Source organism: Pan paniscus, chromosome 12 (assembly GCF_029289425.2).
Source record: "Pan paniscus chromosome 12, NHGRI_mPanPan1-v2.0_pri, whole genome shotgun sequence".
In the NCBI taxonomy this organism is placed as follows: domain Eukaryota; kingdom Metazoa; phylum Chordata; class Mammalia; order Primates; family Hominidae; genus Pan; species Pan paniscus.
Window position 1 is genome coordinate 10,272,220 of NC_073261.2, and position 21,700 is coordinate 10,293,919.

The following is a 21,700-nucleotide window of genomic DNA, read 5'->3' on the forward strand; positions in this document are numbered from 1 at the left end:
CTCTATAAACTTGGAAATATCTACATCGCTATCTGCATAAACATGGAAATAGCCACACCGCTATCGGTAAAAACATGGAAATATCTACACCGCCATCTGTAAAAACATGGAAATATCTACACATTCATCTGTATAAACATGGAAATATCTACACCTCCATGTGTATAAACATGGATACAACTACACTGCCATCTGTATAAAAATGGAAATAGCCGCACCGCAATCTGTAAAAACATGGAAATATCTACACCACCATCTGAATAAACATGGAAATATCTACACCGCTATCTGCATAAATATGGAAATACCTACACCGCTATCTCTACAAACATGGAAATACCTACACCGCTATCTGTATCTGCATGGAAATATCTACACCGCTATCTCCATAAACATGGTAATATCTCCACCGCAATCTGCATAACCTTGGAAATATCTCCACCGATATCTGTATAAACATTGAAATATCTGCACCGCTATCCATATAAAAATGGAAATATCTACAACACTATCTGTGTAAACATAGAAATATCTACACAGCTGTCTGTGTAAACATGGAAATATGTACAACGCTATCTGTGTGAAGATGGAAATATTTACACCTCATTCTGGGCAAATATGGAAATATCTACACCTCTATCTCTGTAAACATGGAAATATCTACACCGCTATCTGTATAAACATGAAAATATCTACACCGCTATCTGTGTAAACATGGAAATATCTACACCATGGTCTGTATAAACATGGATATATCTACACCGCTATATGTATAAACTTGGAAATATCTACACAGCCATCTTTCTAAACATGGAAATATCTACACCTCCATCTGTATAAACATGGAAATAGCTTCACTGCAATCTGTATAAACATGGAAATATCTACGCAGCCATCTGTATAAGCATGTAAATATGTACACGGCTATCTCTATAAACATGGAAGTACGTACACCGCTACCTGTATAAACATGGAAATATCTACACCGCTCTCTGAATAAAATGGAAATATCTACAGCGCCATCTGAAAAAACATGGAAATATCTACAAAGTCATCTGTATAAACATGGAATTAACTACACAGTCATCTGTATAAACCTGGAAATATCTACACCACTATCTCTATGAACATGGAAATATCTACAGTGCCATCTGTATAAACATGGAAATATCTTCACCGCTATCTCCATAAACAGGGAAATAGCTACACCGCTCTCTGTGTAAACATGGAAATATCTCCACCACTATCTGTATAAACATGGAAATATCTACATGGCTATCTCTATAAACATGGAAATATCTACACCGCCATCTGTATAAACATGGAAGTAACTACACTGTCATCTGTATAAACATGGAAATATCTACACCACTATCTGTATAAACATGGAAATATCTACAAAGCCATCTCTATAAACATGGAAATATCTACACAGACATCTCTATAAACTTGGAAATATCAACATCGCTATCTGCATAAACATGGAAATAGCCACACCGCTATCGGTAAAAACATGGAAATATCTACACCGCCATCTGTAAAAACATGGAAGTATCTACACAGTCATCTGTATAAACATGGAAATATCTCCACCGATATCTGTATAAACATGGAAATATCTCCACCGCTATCTGTAAAAACATGGAAATATCGCCAATGCTATCTGTATAAACATGGAAATATCTACACCGCTATCTGTATAAACATGGAAATATCTACACCGCTATCTGTATAAACAGGGAAAGATCTACATCGCTATCTTTATAACTAGGGAAAAAACTTCACCGCTATCTCTATAAACATGGAAATGTCTACACCAATATCTGTATAAACATGGAAATATCTCCACAGCTATCTGTATAAACATGGAAATATCTCCACTGCTATCTGTTTAAACATGGAAATATCTACACCGCTATCTGTGTAAACTTAGAAATATCTACACCGCTATCTGTATAAATAGGGAAATAACTTCACCGCTATCTGTATAAACATGGAAATGTCTACACCGCTACTTGTATAAACATGGAAATACCTACATGGCTATCTCTATAAACATGGAAATATCTACACAGCTATCTGTATCTTCATGGAAATATCTACAAGGCTATCTCTATAAACATGGAAATATCTCCACCGCAATCTGCATAACCTTGGAAATATCTACACCTCCATCTGTATAAACATGTAAATATTTCCACGGCTATCTGTATAAACATGGAAATATCTCCACCGATATATGTATACACATGGAAATATCTCCAACGCTATCTTTATAAACATGGAAATATCTACACCGCTATCTGTATAAATATGGAAATATCTTCACCACTATCTCTATAAACAAGTAAATGTCTACACCGCTATCTGTATAAACATGGAAACAACTACATGGCTATCTCTATAAACATGGAAATATCTACACCGCCATCTGTATAAACATGGAAATACCTACACCGTTATCTGTATAATCATGGAAATATCTACACCACTATCTCTATAAACATGGAAATATCAACACTGCCATCTGTAAACATGGAAATATCTACACAGCCATCTCTATAAACATGGAAATATCTCCATCGCTATCTGCATAAACATGGAAATAGCCACACTGCTATCTGTATAAACATGGAAATATCTAGAGCGCCATCTGAAAAAAACATGGAAATATCTACACAGTCATCTGTATAAACATGGAATTAATAACACAGTCATCTGTATAAACCTGGAAATATCTACACCACTATCTCTATGAACATGGAAATATCTACAATGCCTTCTGTATCAACATGGAAATATCTTCACCGCTATCTCTATAAACATGGAAATAGCTACACCGCTATCTGTGTAAACATGGAAATATCTCCACCGCTCTCTGTATAAACATGGAAATATCTACACCGCTATCTCTATAAATATGGAAATATCTACACCGCTATCTGTATAAACCTGGAAATATCTACACCGCTATCTGTATAAATGTGGAAATATCTTCACCAATATCTCTATAAACATGGAAATGTCTGCACCACTATCTGTATAAACATGGAAATATCTACATGGCTATCTCTATAAACATGGAAATATCTACAGCGCCATCTGTATAAACATGGAAATAACTACACTGTCATATGTATAAACATGGAAATATCTACACCACTATCTGTATAAACATGGAAATATCTACAAAGCCATCTCTATAAACATGAAAATATCTACACAGACATCTCTATAAACTTGGAAACATCTACATCGCTATCTGCATAAACATGGAAATAGGCACACCGCTATCGGTAAAAACATGGAAATAACTACACCGCCATCTGTAAAAACAGGGAAATATCTACACAGTCATCTGTATAAACATGGAAATATCTACACCTCCATGTGTATAAACATGGATATAACTACACTGCCATCTGTATAAAAATAGAAATAGCCACACTGCAATCTGTATAAACATGGAAATATCTACAATACCATCTGAATAAACATGGAAATATCTACACTGCTATCTGCATAAATATGGAAATGTCTTGACCGCTATCTCTACAAACACGGAAATACCTACACCGCTATCTGTATCTACATGGAAATATCTACACCGCTATCTCCATAAACATGGTAATATCTCCACCATAATCTGCAAAAACTTGGAAATATCTCCACCGATATCTGTATATACATGGAAATATCTCCACCGCTATCTTTTTAAACATGGAAATATCTACACCGTTATCTGTATAAACATGGAAATATCTGCACCGCTATCTATATAAACATGGAAATATCTACAACATGGTCTGTATAAATATGGATATATCTACACAGTCATCTGTATAAACATGGAAATATCTACACCACTATCTGTATAAACATGGAAATATCTACACAGTCATCTGTATAAACATGGAAATATCTACACCGCTATATCAATAAACATGGAAATATCTACACCGCTATCTGTATCTACATGGAAATATCTACACCGCTATCTCTATAAACATGGTAATATCTCCACCGCAATCTGCATAAACCTGGGAATGTCTCCACCGATATCTGTATAAATATAGAAATATCTCCACCGTTATCTTTATAAACATGGAAATATCTGCACCGCTATCTTTATAAAAATGGAAATATCTACAACACTATCTGTGTAAACATGGAAATATCTACACAGCTGTCTGTGTAAACATGGAAATAAGTACAATGCTATCTGTGTGAAGATGGAAATATCTACACCACAATTTCGGCAAATATGGAAATATCTACACCTCTGTCTCTGTAAACATGGAATTATCTACACCGCTATCTGTATAAACATGAAAATATCTCCACTGCTATCTCTATAAACATGGATATATCTACACCGCTATCTGTATAAACTTGGAAATAGCTACATGGCTATCTCTATAAACATGGAAATAACTTCACCACTATCTCTATAAACATGGAAATGTCTACAGCGCTATCTGTATAAACATGGAGATAGGTACATGGCTATCTCTATAAACATGGAAAAATCCACAGCGCCATCTTTATAAACATGGAATTAACTACACAGTCATCTGTATAAACATGGAAATATCTACACCACTATCTGTATAAACATGGAAATATCTACAATGCCATCTGTATAAACATGGAAATAACATCACCGCTATCTCTATAAACATGGAAATACCTACACCGCTATCTGTATAAACATGGAAGTATCTCCACCGCTATCTGTATAAACATGGAAATATCTACACCGCTATCTGTATAAATAGGGAAATAACTTCACCACTATCTCTATAAACATGGAAATGTCTACACCGCTATCTGTATAAACATGGAAATATCTACATGGCTATCTGTATAAACTTGGAAATATCTACACCACCATCTGAATAAACATGGAAATACCTACGCAGTCATCTGCATAAACATGGAAATATCTGCACCACTATCTGTATAAACATGGAAATATCAACACTGCCATCTGTATAAACATGGAAATATCTACACATCCATCTCTATAAACATGGAAATATCTACATCGCTATCTGTAAAAACATGGAAACAGCCACACCCCTATATGTATAAACATGGAAATATCTACACCGCCATCTGTAAAAACCTGGAAATATCTACATAGTCATCTGTATAAACATGGAAATATCTCCTCCGCTATCTGTATAAACATGGAAATATCTCTACCGCTATCTGTATAAACATGGAAATATCTACATCACTATCTTTGTAAACATGGAAATATCTACACCGCTATCTGTATAAACATGGAAATATCTACACCGCTCTCTGTATAAACAGGGAAATATCTACAGCGCTATCTGTATAAACATGGAAATATCTCCACCGCTATCTGTATAAACATGGAAATATCTACACGGCTATCTGTATAAACATGGAAATATCTACAACACTATCTTTGTAAACATGGAAATATCTACATAGCTCTCTGTGTAAACAGGGAAATATGTACACCGCTATCTGTGTGAAGATGGAAATATCTACACCGCAATCTGTGCAAATATGGAAATATCTACACCTCTATCTCTGTAAACATGGACATATCTACACCGCTATCTGTATAAACATGGAAATATCTACACTGATATCTGTATAAACATGGAAATATCTCCAATGCTATCTGTATTAACATGGAAATATCTACACCACTATCTGTATAAACATGGAAATATCTACACCGCTATATGTATAAACATGGAAGTATCTACTCCACTATCTTTATAAACATGGAAATATCTACACCGCTATCTGCGTAAATATGGAAATATCTTCACCGATATCTCTATAAACATGAAAATGTCTACACCACTATCTGTATAAACATGGAAATATCTACATGGCTATCTCTATAAACATGGAAATATCTACTCCGCCATCTGTATATACATGGAAATAACTACACTGTCATCTGTATAAACATGGAAATATCTACACGACTATCTGTATAAACATGGAAATATCTACACCTCCATCTGTATGAGCATCAAAATATCTACACTGCCATCTGTATACACATGGAAATACCTACACCGCTATCTGTATAAACATGGAAATATCTACACCGCTATCTGTATAAATATGTAAATATCTACACCGCTATCTGTATAAACTTGGAAATATCTACACGGCCATCTCTATTAACATGGAAATATCTGCACCGTTATCTGTATAAACATGGAAATAACTCCACCGCTATATGTATAAACATGGAAATATCTAAACCGCTATCTATGTAAACCTGGAAATATCCACAGCGCTATCTCTATAAACATGGAAATGCCTACACTGCTATCTGTATAAACATGGAAATGTCTACATGGCTATCTGTATAAACTTGGAAATATGTACACCACCATCAGTATAAACATGGAAATACCTACACCGTCATCTATTTAACATGGAAATATCTACAGCATTATCTGTGTAACCATGGAAATATCTACACAGCCATCTGTATAAACATGGAAATATCTACACCTACATCTCTATAAACACGGAAATATCTACACTGCCATCTGTATAAAAATGGAAATAGCTACACCGCTATCTGTATAAACATGGAAATGTCTACACCGCCATCTGAATAAACATGGAAATATCTACACCGCTATCTGTATAAATATGGAAATATCTACTCCGCTATCTCTATAAACATGGAAATATCTACACCGCTATCTGTATCCACATGGAAATATCTACACCGTTATCTCTATAAACTTGGAAATATCTCCAACGTTATCTGCTTAAACTTGGAAATATCTACACCACCATCAGTATAAACACGTAAATATCTCCACCGCTATTTGTATAAACATGGAAATATCTCCAACGATATCTGCATAAACTTGGAAATATCTCCACCGCTATCTCTATAAATATGGAAATATCTACACTGCCATCTCTATAAACATGGAAATATCTACATCGCTATCTCTACAAACATGGAAATAGCCACGCAGCTATCTGTATAAACATGGAAATATCTACACCGCTATCTGTAGAAACATGGAAATATCTACAACGCTATCTGTATAAACATGGAAATATCTCCACCGCTATCTGTATAAACATGGAAATATCTACACCGCCATCTGCATAAACATGGAAATACCTACACAGTCATCTATATAAAAAATGGAAATATCTGCACCAATATCTGTATAAACATGGAAATATCAACACTGCCATCTGTATAAACATGGAAATATCTACACAGCCATCTCTATAAACATGGAAATATCTACATCGCTATCTGCATAAACATGGAAACAGCCACACCGCCATCTGTAAAAACATGGAAATATCTACACAGTCATCTGTATAAACAGGGAAATATCTACACCGCCATCTGTATAAACATGGAAATATCTACACTGCCATCTGTATAAAAATGGAAATAGCCACACCGCTATCTGTATAAACATGGAAATATCTACACCGCCAACTGAGTAAACATGGAAACATCTACACCGCTATCCCTATTAATATGGAAATATTTACAAAGCTATGTCTATAAACATGGAAATATCTACACGGCTATCTGTATCTACATGGAAATATCTACACCGCTATCTCTATAAACATGGAAATATCTACACCACTATCTGTATAAACATGGAAATATCTACATGGCTATCTCTATAAACATGGAAATATCTACACCGCCATCTGTATAAACATGGAAATAACTACACTGTCATCTGTATAAACATGGAAATATCTACACCACAATCTGTATAAACATGGAAATATCTACACAGTCATCTTTATAAACATGGAAATATCTACACCTCCATCTGTATAAACATGGATATATCTACACTGCCATCTGTATAAAAATGGAAATAGCCACACCACAGTCTGTATAAACATGGAAATACCTACACAGCCATCTGAATAAACATGGAAATATCTACACCGCTATCTGCATAAATATGGAAATATCTACACCGCTATCTCATTAAACATGGAAATATCTACACCGATATCTGTATCTACATGGAAATATCTACACCTCTATCTCTATGAACATGGTAATATCTCCACCGCAATCTGCATAAACTTGGGAATATCTCCACCATTATCTGTATAAACATCAAATATCTCCACCACTATCTTTATAAACATGGAAATATCTGCTCCCTTATCTTTATAAAAATGGAAATATCTACAACACTATCTGTGTAAACATGGAAATATCTACACAGCTGTCTGTGTAAACATGCAAATATGTACAACGCTATCTGTGTGAAGATGGAAATATCTAAACCGCAATCTGGGCAAATAGGGAAATCTCTACACCTCTATCTCTCTAAACATGGAAATATCTACACCGCTCTCTGTATAAACATGAATATATCTACATCGCTATCTGTATAAACATGAATATATGTACACCGCTATCTGTATAGTCTTTGAAATATATACACAGTCATCTGTCTAAACATGGAAATATCTACACCTCCATCTGTATAAACATGGAAATAACTTCACTGCAATCTGTATAAACACTGAAATATCTACACAGCCATCTGTATAAGCATGTAAATATCTACACCGCTATCTCTATAAACATGGAAGTATGTACACCGCTATCTATATATAAACATGGAAATATCTGCACCGCTTTCTCTATAAACATGGAAATATCTACACCGCTGTCTGTAAAAACATGGAAATATCTACAGCGCTATCTGTATAAACAATGAAATATCTCCACCGCTATCTGTATAAACATGGAAATATCTACACCGCTATCTTTATGAACATGGAAATATCTACACCGCTATCTGTATAAACATGTTAATATCCACAACACTATCTGTGTAAACATGAAAATATCTACACAGCTGTCTGTGTAAACATGGAAATATATACACCGCTATCTGTGTGAAGATGGATATATCTACACGGCAATCTGTGCAAATATGGAAATATCTACTCCGCTATTTCTGTAAACATAGAAATATCTACACTGCTATCTGTATAAACATGGAAATATCTACACCGCTATCTGTATAAACTTGGAAATATCTACACCGCTATATGTATAAATATGGAAATATCTTCACCGATATCTCTATAAACATGGAAATGTCTACACCACTATCTGTATAAACAAGGAAATGTCTACATGGCTATCTCTATAAACATGGAAATATCTACACCGCCATCTGTATAAACATGGAAATAACTACACTGTCATCTGTATAAACATGGAAATATCTAAGCCACTATCTGTATAAACATGGAAATATCTACACAGCCATCTCTATAAACTTGGAAATATCTACATCGCTATCTGCATAAACATGGAAATAGCCACACTGCTATCTGAAAAAACACTTAAATATCTACACCGCCATCTGTAAAAACATGGAAATATCTACACAGTCATCTGTATAAACATGGAAATATCTACACCTCCATCTGTAAAAACATGGATATATCTACACTGCCATCTGTATAAAAATGGAAATAGCCACACCGCAATGTGTATAAACATGGAAATTTCTACACCGCCATCTGAATAAACATGGAAATATCTACACCGCTATCTGCATAAATATGGAAATATCTACACCGCTATCTCTATAAACATGGAAATATCTACACCGCTATCTGTATCTACATGGAAATATCTACACCGCTATCTCTATAAACATTGTAATATCTCCACCACAATCTGCATATACTTGGAAATATCTCCACCAGTATCTGTATAAACATGGAAATATCTCCACGGCTATCTTTATAAACATGGAAATATCTACACCGCTATCTGTATAAACATGGAAATATATCCACCGCTATCTGTATAAACATGGAAATATCTGCATCGCTATCTGTATAAAAATGGAAATATCTACAACACTATCTGTGTAAACATGGAAATATGCAAAAGGCTATCTGTGTGAAGATGGAAGTATCTACACCGCAATCTGTGCAAATATGGAAATATCTACACCACTAACTCTGTAAACATGGAAATATCTACACGGCTATCTGTATAAACATGAAAATATCTACACCGCTTTCTGTATAAACATGAAAATATCTACACCACTGTCTGTATAATCATGAATATATCTACATCGCTATCTGTATAAACTTGGAAATATCTACACATTCATCTGTCTAAACAGGGATATATCTACACCTCCATCTGTATAAACATGGAAATAACTTCAATGCAATCTGTATACACTTGGAAATATCTACACAGCCATCTGTATAAACATGTAAATATCTACACCGCTATCTCTATAAACATGGAAGGACGTACACCGCTATCTGTATAAACATGGAAATATCTACACCACTATCTGTATAAACATGTAAATATCTACACCGCTATCTTGTAAACATGGAAATATCTACAACACTATCTGTGTAAACATGGAAATATCTACACAGCTATCTGTGTAAACATGGAAATATGCAGACCGCTATCTGTGTGAAGATGGAAATATCTACACGGCAATCTGTGCAAATATGGAAATATCTACAACTCTACCTCTGTAAACATGGAAATCTACTCCGCTATCAGTATAAACATGGAAATATCTACATGGCTATCTCTATAAACATGGAAATGTCTACACTGCCATCTGTATAAACATGGAATTAACTACACAGTCATCTGTATAAACATGGAAATATCTACACCACTATCTGAATAAACATGGAAATATCTACAATGCCATCTGTATAAACATGGAAATACCTACACCACTCTCTGTATAAACATGGAAATATCTACACCGCTATCTGTATAAACATGGAAATATCTCCACCGCTATCTGTATAAACTTGGAAATACCTACACCGCTATCTGTATAAATATGAAAATATCTTCACCGCTATCTCTATAAACATGGAAATGTCAACGAAGACATCTGTATAAACATGGAAATATCTACACAGGCATCTCTATTAACATGGAAATATCTACACTGCCGTCTGTATAAACATGGAAATATCTTCACAGGCATCTCTATAAACATGGAAATATCTACATCGCTGTCTGCATAAACATGGAAACAGCCACACCGCTATCTGTATAAACTTGGATACAACTACAGCGCCATCTGTAAAAACATGGAAATATCTACACAGTCATCTGTATAAACATGGAAATATCTACACCTCCATTTGTATAAACATGGAAATATCCAGACTGCCATCTGTATAGACATGGAAATATCTACCCCACCATCTGAATAAACATGGAAATATCTACACCGCTATCTGTATAAATATGAAAATACCTTCACCGCTATCTCTATAAACATGGAAATATCTACACCGCTATCTGTATCCACATGGAAATATCTACACCGCTATCTCTATAACAATGGAAATATCTCCACCGCTATCTGCATAAACTTGGCAATATCTACACCGCCATCTGTATAAACATGAAAATATGTACACCGCTATCTGCTTGAACTTGGAAATATCTACAACACTATCTGTGTAAACATGGAAATATCTACACACCTGTCTGTGTAAACATGGAAATATATACACCGCTATCTGTGTGAAGATGGAAATATCTACACCGCAATCTGTGCAAATATGCATATATCTACACCGCTATATGTATAAACATGGAAATATCTACACCGCTCTCCGTATAAACATGTAAATATCTACACCGCTATCTGTATAAACATGGAAATATCTACACCACGGTCTGTATAAACATGGATATATCTACACCGCTATCTGTATAAACATGGAAATACGTACATGGCTATCTCTATAAACATGGAAATATCTACGCTGGAATCTGTATAAACATGGAATTAAGTACACAGTCATCTATATAAACATGGAAATATCTACACCACTATCTCTATGAACATGGAAATATCTACAAAGCCATCTATATAAACATGGAAATATCTTCACCGCTATCTCTATAAACATGAGAATAGCTACACCGCTATTTGTATAAACATGGAAATATCTCCACCACACTCTGTATAAACATGGAAATATCTACACAGCCATCTCTATAAACTTGGAAATATCTACATCGCTATCTGCATAAACATGGAAATAGCCACACTCCTATCTGTAAAAACATTTAAATATCTACACCGCCATCTGTAAAAACATGGAAATATCTACACAGTCATCTGTATAAACATGGAAATAGCTACACCTCCATCTGTAAAAACATGGATATATCTACACTGCCATCTGTATAAAAATGGAAATAGCCACACCGCAATGTGTATAAACATGGAAATTTCTACACCGCCATCTGAATAAACATGGAAATATCTACACCGCTATCTGCATAAATATGGAAATACCTACACCGCTATCTCTATAAACATGGAAATATCTACACCGCTATCTGTATCTACATGGAAATATCTACACCGCTATCTCTATAAACATTGTAATTTCTCCAACGCAATCTGCATATACTTGGAAATATCTCCACCATTATCTGTATAAACATGGAAATATCTCCACGACTATCTTTATAAACATGGAAATATCTACACTGCTATCTGTATAAACATGGAAATATCTCCACCGCTATCTGTATAAACATGCAAATATCTGCACCGCTATCTGTATAAAAATGGAAATATCTACAACGCTATCTGTGTAAACATGGAAATATGCACAACGCTATCTGTGTGAAGATGGAAGTATCTACACCGCAATCTGTGCAAATATGGAAATATCAACACCACTAACTCTGTAAACATGGAAATATCTACACGGCTATCTGTATAAACATGAAAATATCCACACCGGTATCTGTTTAAACATGGAAATATCTGCACCACGGTCTGTATAATCATGGATATATCTACACCGCTATCTGTATAAACTTGGAAATATCTACACAGCCATCTGTATAAACATGTAAATATCTACACCGCTATCTCTATAAACATGGAAGGAAGTACACCGCTATCTGTATAAACATGGAAATATCTACACCGCTATCTGTATAAACATGGAAATATCTACACCGCTATCTTGTAAACATGGAAATATCTACAAAACTGTCTGTGTAAACATGGAAATATCTACACAGCTGTCTGTGTAAACATGGAAATATGTAGACCGCTATCTGTGCGAAGATGGAAATATCTACACGGCAATCTGTGTAAATATGGAAATATCTACACTTCTATCTCTGTAAACATGGAAATCTACACCGCTATCAGTATAAACATGGAAATATCTACATGGCTATCTCTATAAACATGGAAATGTCTACACCGCCATCTGTATAAACATGGAATTAACTACACAGTCATCTGTATAAACATGCAAATATCTACACCACTATCTGTATAAACATGGAAATATCTACAATGCCATCTGTATAAACATGGAAATACCTACACCACTCTCTGTATAAACATGGAAATATCTACACCGCTATCTGTATAAACATGGAAATATCTCCACCGCTATCTGTATAAACTTGGAAATACCTACACCGCTATGTGTATAAATATGGAAATATCTTCACCGCTATCTCTATAAACATGGAAATGTCTAAAAAGACATCTGTATAAACATGGAAATATCTACACAGGCATCTCTATTAACATGGAAATATCTACACTGCCATCTGTATAAACATGGAAATATCTACACAGGCATCTCTATAAACATGGAAATATCTACATCGCTGTCTGCATAAACATGGAAACAGCCACACCGCTATCTGTATAAACATGGATACAACTACAGCGCCATCTGTAAAAACATGGAAATATCTACACAGTCATCAGTATAAACATGGAAATATCTACACCTCCATTTGTATAAACATGGAAATATCCACACTGCCATCTGTATAGACATGGAAATATCTACCCCACCATCTGAATAAACATGGAAATATCTACACCGCTCTCTGTATAAATATGAAAATACCTTCACCGCTATCTCTATAAACATGGAAATATCTACACCGCTATCTGTATCCACATGGAAATATCTACACCGCTATCTCTATAACAATGGAAATATCTCCACCGCTATCTGCATAAACTTGGCAATATCTACACCGCCATCTGTATAAACATGGAAATAAGTACACCGCTATCTGCTGGAACTTGGAAATATCTACAACACTATCTGTGTAAACATGGAAATATCTACACACCTGTCTGTGTAAACATGGAAATATATACACCGCTATCTGTGTGAAGATGGAAATATCTACACCGCAATCTGTGCAAATATGCATATATCTAAACCGCTATATGTATAAACATGGAAATATCTACACCGCTCTCTGTATAAACATGTAAATATCTACACCGCTATCTGTATAAACATGGAAATATCTACACCACGGTCTGTATAAACATGGATATATCTACACCGCTATCTGTATAAACATGGAAATATCTACACCGCTATCTGTATAAACATGGAAATACCTACATGGCTGTCTCTATAAACATGGAAATATCTACGCCGGAATCTGTATAAACATGGAATTAAGTACACAGTCATCTGTATGAACATGGAAATATCTACACCACTATCTCTATGAACATTGAAATATCTACAAAGCCATCTATATAAACATGGAAATATCTTCACCGCTATCTCTATAAACATGGAAATAGCTACACCGCTATTTGTGTAAACATGGAAATATCTCCACCACACTCTGTATAAACATGGAGATATCTACACCGCTATCTGTATAAACATGTAAATATCTACACCGCTATCTGTATAAACTTGGAAATATCTACACTGCTATCTGTATAAACATGGAAATATCTCCACCACTCTCTGTATATACATGGAAATATTGACACCGCTATCTCTATAAACATGGAAATACTACACCGCTATCTGTATAAACATGGATATATCTCCACCACTCTCTGTATAAACAAGGAAATGTCTACACCAGTATCTGTATAAACATGGAAATACCTACACAGTCATCTGCATAAACATGGAAGTATCTACACCTCTATCTGTGTAAACATGGATATATCTACACTGCCATCAGTATAAAAACGGAAATAGACACACTGCAATCTGTATAAACATGGAAATATCTACACAGACATCTGAATAAACATGGAAATATCTACACCGCTACCTGCATAAATAAGGAAATATCTACACCGTTATCTCTATAAACATGGAAATATCTCCACCGCTATCTTTATAAACATGGAAATATCTGCACCGCTATCTTTATAAACATGGAAATATCTGCACCGCTATCTTTACAAAAATGGAAATATCTACAACACTATCTGTGTAAACATGGAATTAACTACACTGTCATCTGTATAAACATGCAAATATCTACACCACTATCTGTATAAACATGGAAATATCTACAATGCCATCTGTATAAACATGGAAATACCTACACCACTCTCTGTATAAACATGGAAATATCTACACCGCTATCTGTATAAACATGGAAATATCTCCACCGCTATCTTTATAAAGTTGGAAATACTTACACCGCTATCTGTATAAATATGGAAATATCTTCACCGCTATCTCTATAAACATGGAAATGTCTACAAGTCATCTGTATAAACATGGAAATATCTACACAGGCATCTCTATTAACATGGAAATATCTACACTGCCATCTGTATAAACATGGAAATATCTACACAGGCATCTCTATAAACATGGAAATATCTACATCGCTGTCTGCATAAACATGGAAACAGCCACACCGCTATCTGTATAAACATGGATACAACTACAGCGCCATCTGTAAAAACATGGAAATATCTACACAGTCATCAGTATAAACATGGAAATATCTACACCTCCATTTGTATAAACATGGAAATATCCGCACTGCCATCTGTATAGACATGGAAATATCTACCCCACCATCTGAATAAACATGGAAATATCTACACCGCTATCTGTATAAATATGAAAATACCTTCACCGCTATATCTATAAACATGGAAATATCTACACCGCTATCTGTATTCACATGGAAATATGTACACCGCTATCTCTGTAAACTTGGAAATATCTACACTGCCGTCTGTATAAAGATGGAAATATCAACAGCACGAGCTGTATAAACATGGAAATATCTACACCGCCTTCTGTAAAAACATGGAAATATCTACACAGTCACCTGTACAAACATGGAAATATCCACACCTCCATCAGAATAAACTTGGAAATATTTCCCCTGCCATCTGTTTACACATGGAAAAACCTACACAACCATCAGTATAAACATGGAAATATCTGCACCGCTATCTCAGTAAACGTGGAAATCTCTAAACCGCTATCTCTATAAACCTGGAAATATCTACACCGCTATCTGTATAAACATGAAAATATCTACACCGCCATCTGTGTAAACACGGTAAAATCTCCACCACAATCTGTATAAACTTCGAAATTTCTCCACCGCTATCAGTATAAACATGGAAATATCTACATCGCTATCAGTATAAACATGGAAATATCTCCACCGCTATCTGTATAAACATCGAAATATCTACACGGCTATCTGTATAATCATGGACATATGTACACCGCTATCTGTATAAATGTGGAAATATCTACAACGCTATCTGTGTAATGATGGAAATATCTACACAGCTACCTGTGTAAACATAGAAATATCTACACCGCTATCTGTATAATCCTGGAAATACCTACACTGCTGTCTCTATAAACATGGAAATATCTACACCGCTATCATTATAAACATGGAAATATCTATGCCGCTGTCTCTAAAAAAATGGAAATAACTACACCGCTGTCTCTATAAACATGCAAATATTTACACCGCTTTCTCCATAAACTTGGAAATATCTACACGGCTATGTCTATAAAGGTGAAAATATCAACACCGCTGTCTCTATAAACATGGAAATATCTTCACCGTTATTTCTGTAAACGTGGAAATATCTACAACGGTGTCTCTGTAAACATGGAAATATCTACACCGCTATCTCTATAAACTTGGAAATATTTACACCGCTATCTCTATAAACGTGGAAATATCTACACATATATCAGTATAAACATGGAAATATCTACACCGCTACCTGTATAAACATGCAAATATCTACACCACTATCTCTGTAAATGTGGAAATACCTACACCGCTATGTGTATAAAAGTGGAAATATCTACACCGCTATCTCTATAAACGTGGAAATATCTACACCGCTATCTCTGTAAACGTGGAAATATCTACACCACTTTCTGTACAAACGTGGAAATATCTACACCACTATCTCTGTAAAGGTGTAAACATTTAAACAGCTACCTGTATAAACATGGAAATAGTTACACCGATGTCTCTATAGACATGGAAATATTTACCACGCTCTTTGTATAAACATGGAAATATGAACACCGCTATCTCTATAAACATGGAAATATCTACACTTCCATCTGTGTAAAGATGGAAATATCACCACCGCGAGCAGCATAAACAGGGAAATATCTACACCGCTATCTGTATAAACATGGAAATATCAACACCGCTATCTGTATAAACATGGAAATATTTCAACGCAATCTGGATAATCATGGAAATATCCACACCTCTATCTGTATAAACATGGAAATACCTACACCGCCATCTGTAAAAACATTTAAATATCTACAAAATCTTCTGTATAAAGACGGAAATATCTACACCTCCATCAGTATAAACATGGAAAGATGTACACTGCCATCTGTATACACATGGAAATATCTACACAGCCATCAGTATAAACATGGAAATATCTACACCGCTATGTCTGTAAACGTGGAAATATCTAAACGGCTCTCTGTATAAACCTGGAAATATCTACATCGCTATATGTATAAACATGGAAATATGTACACCGCTATCTGTATAAATATGGAAATATCTACAACGCTATCTGTGTAAAGATGGAAATAACTACACCGCAATCTGTGCAAAGATGGAAATAGCTACACCACTATCTGTATAAACATGAAAACATCTACACGGATATCTGTATAAACATGGAAATATCTACACCGCTATCTGTATAAATATGGAAATATATACACCGCTATCTCTATAAACATGGAAATGTCTGCACAGCTAACTGTATAAACATGGAAATATCTACACCCCTATCTCTATAAACATGGAAATATCTCCACCGCTATCTGTTTAAACATGGAGACATCTACACTGCTATCTGCATAAACATGGAAATATATACACCACTATCTGTATAAACATGGAAATATCTACACGGCTATCTGTATAAACATGCAAATATCTACAATGCTATCTGTGTAAACATGGAAATATCTACACCGCTATCTGTGTAAACATGGAAATATCTACACCGCATTCTGTGTAAAGATGGAAATATCTACCACGCAATCTGTGCAAAGATGGAAATATCTACACCAATATCTGTGTAAAGATGGAAATATCTACACCGCAATCTGAGCAAAGATGGAAACATCTACAACGCTATCTCTGTAAACATGGTAATATCTACACCGCTATCTGCATAAACATGGAAATATCTACAACGCTATCTGTATAAACAGGGAAATATCTACATTGCCATCTGTATAAACATGGAAATATCTACACCGCTGTCTCTATAAACATGGAAATACCAACACCACTATCTGTATAAACATGGAAATATCTACACCGCAATCTGTATAAACTTGGAAATATATACACCACCATCTGTATAAACATGGAAATATCTACACTGCCATCTCTATAAAGATTGAAATTCCTACACCGCTATCGCTATAAACATGGAAATAACTTCAACGCTATCTGTATAAACATGGAAATATCTACACCGCTATCTGTATAAACATGGAAATATCTACACCGCTATCTGTATAAACTTGCAAATATCTACACGGCCATCTGTATGAACATGGAAAAATCTACACCGCGATCTGTATAAACATGGAAATATCTCCACCGCTATCTTTTTAAACATGGAAATATCTACACAGTCATCTGTATATACATGGAAATATGTACAACACCATCTCTACAAACATGGAAATATCTACACTGCTATCTGTATACACATGGAAATACCTACACAGCCATCAGTATATACATGGAAACATCTGCACCGCTATCTCTGTACACATGGAAATACCTACACTGCAATCTCTATAAACATGGAAATATCTACACCACAATCTTTATAAACATGGAAATATCCACACCGCCGTCTCTATAAACATGAAAATATCAACAACGCCATCTCCATAAATATGGAAATATCTACACCGCCATCTCTGTAAACATGGAAATATCTACACTGCAATCTGTATAAACATGGAAATATCCACACTGCCATCCGTATAAAGACGGAAATATCTACCACGCGAGCTGTATAAACATGGAAATATCTACACCGCTCTCTGCACAAACATGGAAACACCTACACCACCATCTCTATAAACATGGAATTATATACACCGCTATCTCAATAAACATAGAAATATCTACACCGCCATGTCTATATACTTGGAAATATCTACACTTCCATCTGGATAAACATGGAAATATCTACACCGCCCTCTGTGTAAACTTAGAAATATCTACACCGCCATCTGTATAAACATAGAAATATTTACACTGCCATCTGTAGAAAGATGGAAATACCTACACAGCGATCTGCATAAACATGGAAATATCTACACCTCTGCCTGTATAAACATGGAAATATCTACACTGTTCTCTGTATAAATATGGAAATATCTACACCGCTCTCTGTATAAACATGGAAATGTCTACACCACTATCTATATAAACATGGAAATATCCACATGGCTATTTCTATAAACATAGAAATATCTAAAACGCCATCTGTATAAGCATGGAAATAACTACACATTTATCTGTATAAACATGGAAATATCTAAACTGCTATCTCTATAAACATGGAAATATCTACACTGCTATCTGTATAAACATGAATATTCCTTCACCGCAATCTGTGCAATGATGGAAATATATACAGCGCTATCTCTATAAACACGGAAATATCTACACCGCTATCTCTATAAACATGGAAATATCTACACCGCCATCTGTATAAACATGGAATTATCTACACAGTCATCTGTAGATAAATGGAAATATCTTCACAACCATCTCTATAAATATGAAAATATCTACACTGCCATTCTTATACACATGAAAATATCTACACAGCCATAAGTATAAACATGGAAACATCTGCTCCGGTATCTCTATACACATGGAAATACCTACACTGCAATCTCTATAAACATGGAAATATCTACACTGCAATCTCTATAAACATGGAAATATATACACCGCCATCTCTATAAACATGAAAATATCTACACCGACATCTCCATAAACATGGAACTATCTACACCGCCATCTGGGTAAACATGGAAATATCTACACCGCTATCTCTATAAACATGGAAATATCTACACTGCCATCTGTATAAAGATGGTAATATCTACACCGTGAGCTGTATAACCGTGGAAATATCTACACCGCTATCTGTATACACAGGGAAATAGCAACAACAATATCAGTATAAACAAGGAAATATCTACACGGATATCTGTATAAACTTGGAAATAACTACATCGTTATCTGTATAAACATGAAAATATCTACACCGCCATCTGTATAAACTTGGAAATATCTCCTCTGCTATCTGTATAATCATGGAAACATCTACACTACTATCTGTATAAACATGGAAATATCTACACAGATATCTGTAAAAACATGGAAATATCTACAACGCTATCTGTGTAAACATGGAAATATCTACAACGCTATCTGTGTAAAGATGGAAATATCTACAGCGCAATCTGTGCAAAGATGGAAATATCTACAATGCTATCTCTATAAACATGGAAATATCTGCACCGCTATCTGTATAATCGTGGAAATATCTACACCGCTATCTCTATATATATGGAAATATATACAATGCTATCTGTGTAAACATGGAAATAACTACACAGCTATCTGTGTAAACATGGAATTATCTACACCGCTATCTTTGTAAAGATGGAAATATCTACACCGCAATGTGTGCAAAGATGGAAATATCTACACAGCTATCTGTATAAACATAGAAATCTCTACACGGCTATCTCTATAAACATGGAAATATCTCCACCGCTATTTGTATAATCATGGAAACATCTACACCTCTGTCTGTATAAATGTGGAAATATCTACACCGCCATCTGTCTAAACATGCAAATATCTACAATGTTATCGGTGTAAACCTGGAAATATTTACAACGCTATCTGTGTAAACATTGAAATATCTACACCGCTATCTGTGGAAAGATGGAAATATCGACCCCGCAATCTGTGCAAACATGGAAATATCTACACTGCAATCTGAGCAAAGATGGAATTATCTACAACGCTATCCCTGTAAACATGTTAATATCTTCACCGCTTTCTGTATAAACATGGAAATATCTTCACCGATATCTGTATAAACAGGGAAATATCTACACCGCCATCTGTATAAACATGGAAATATCTACACCGCCATCTGAATAACCAAGGAAATATCGACACCAGTATTTGTATAAATATGGAAATATCTACACCGCTATCTCTATAAACATGGAAATATCTACACCGCTATCTGTATAAAGATGG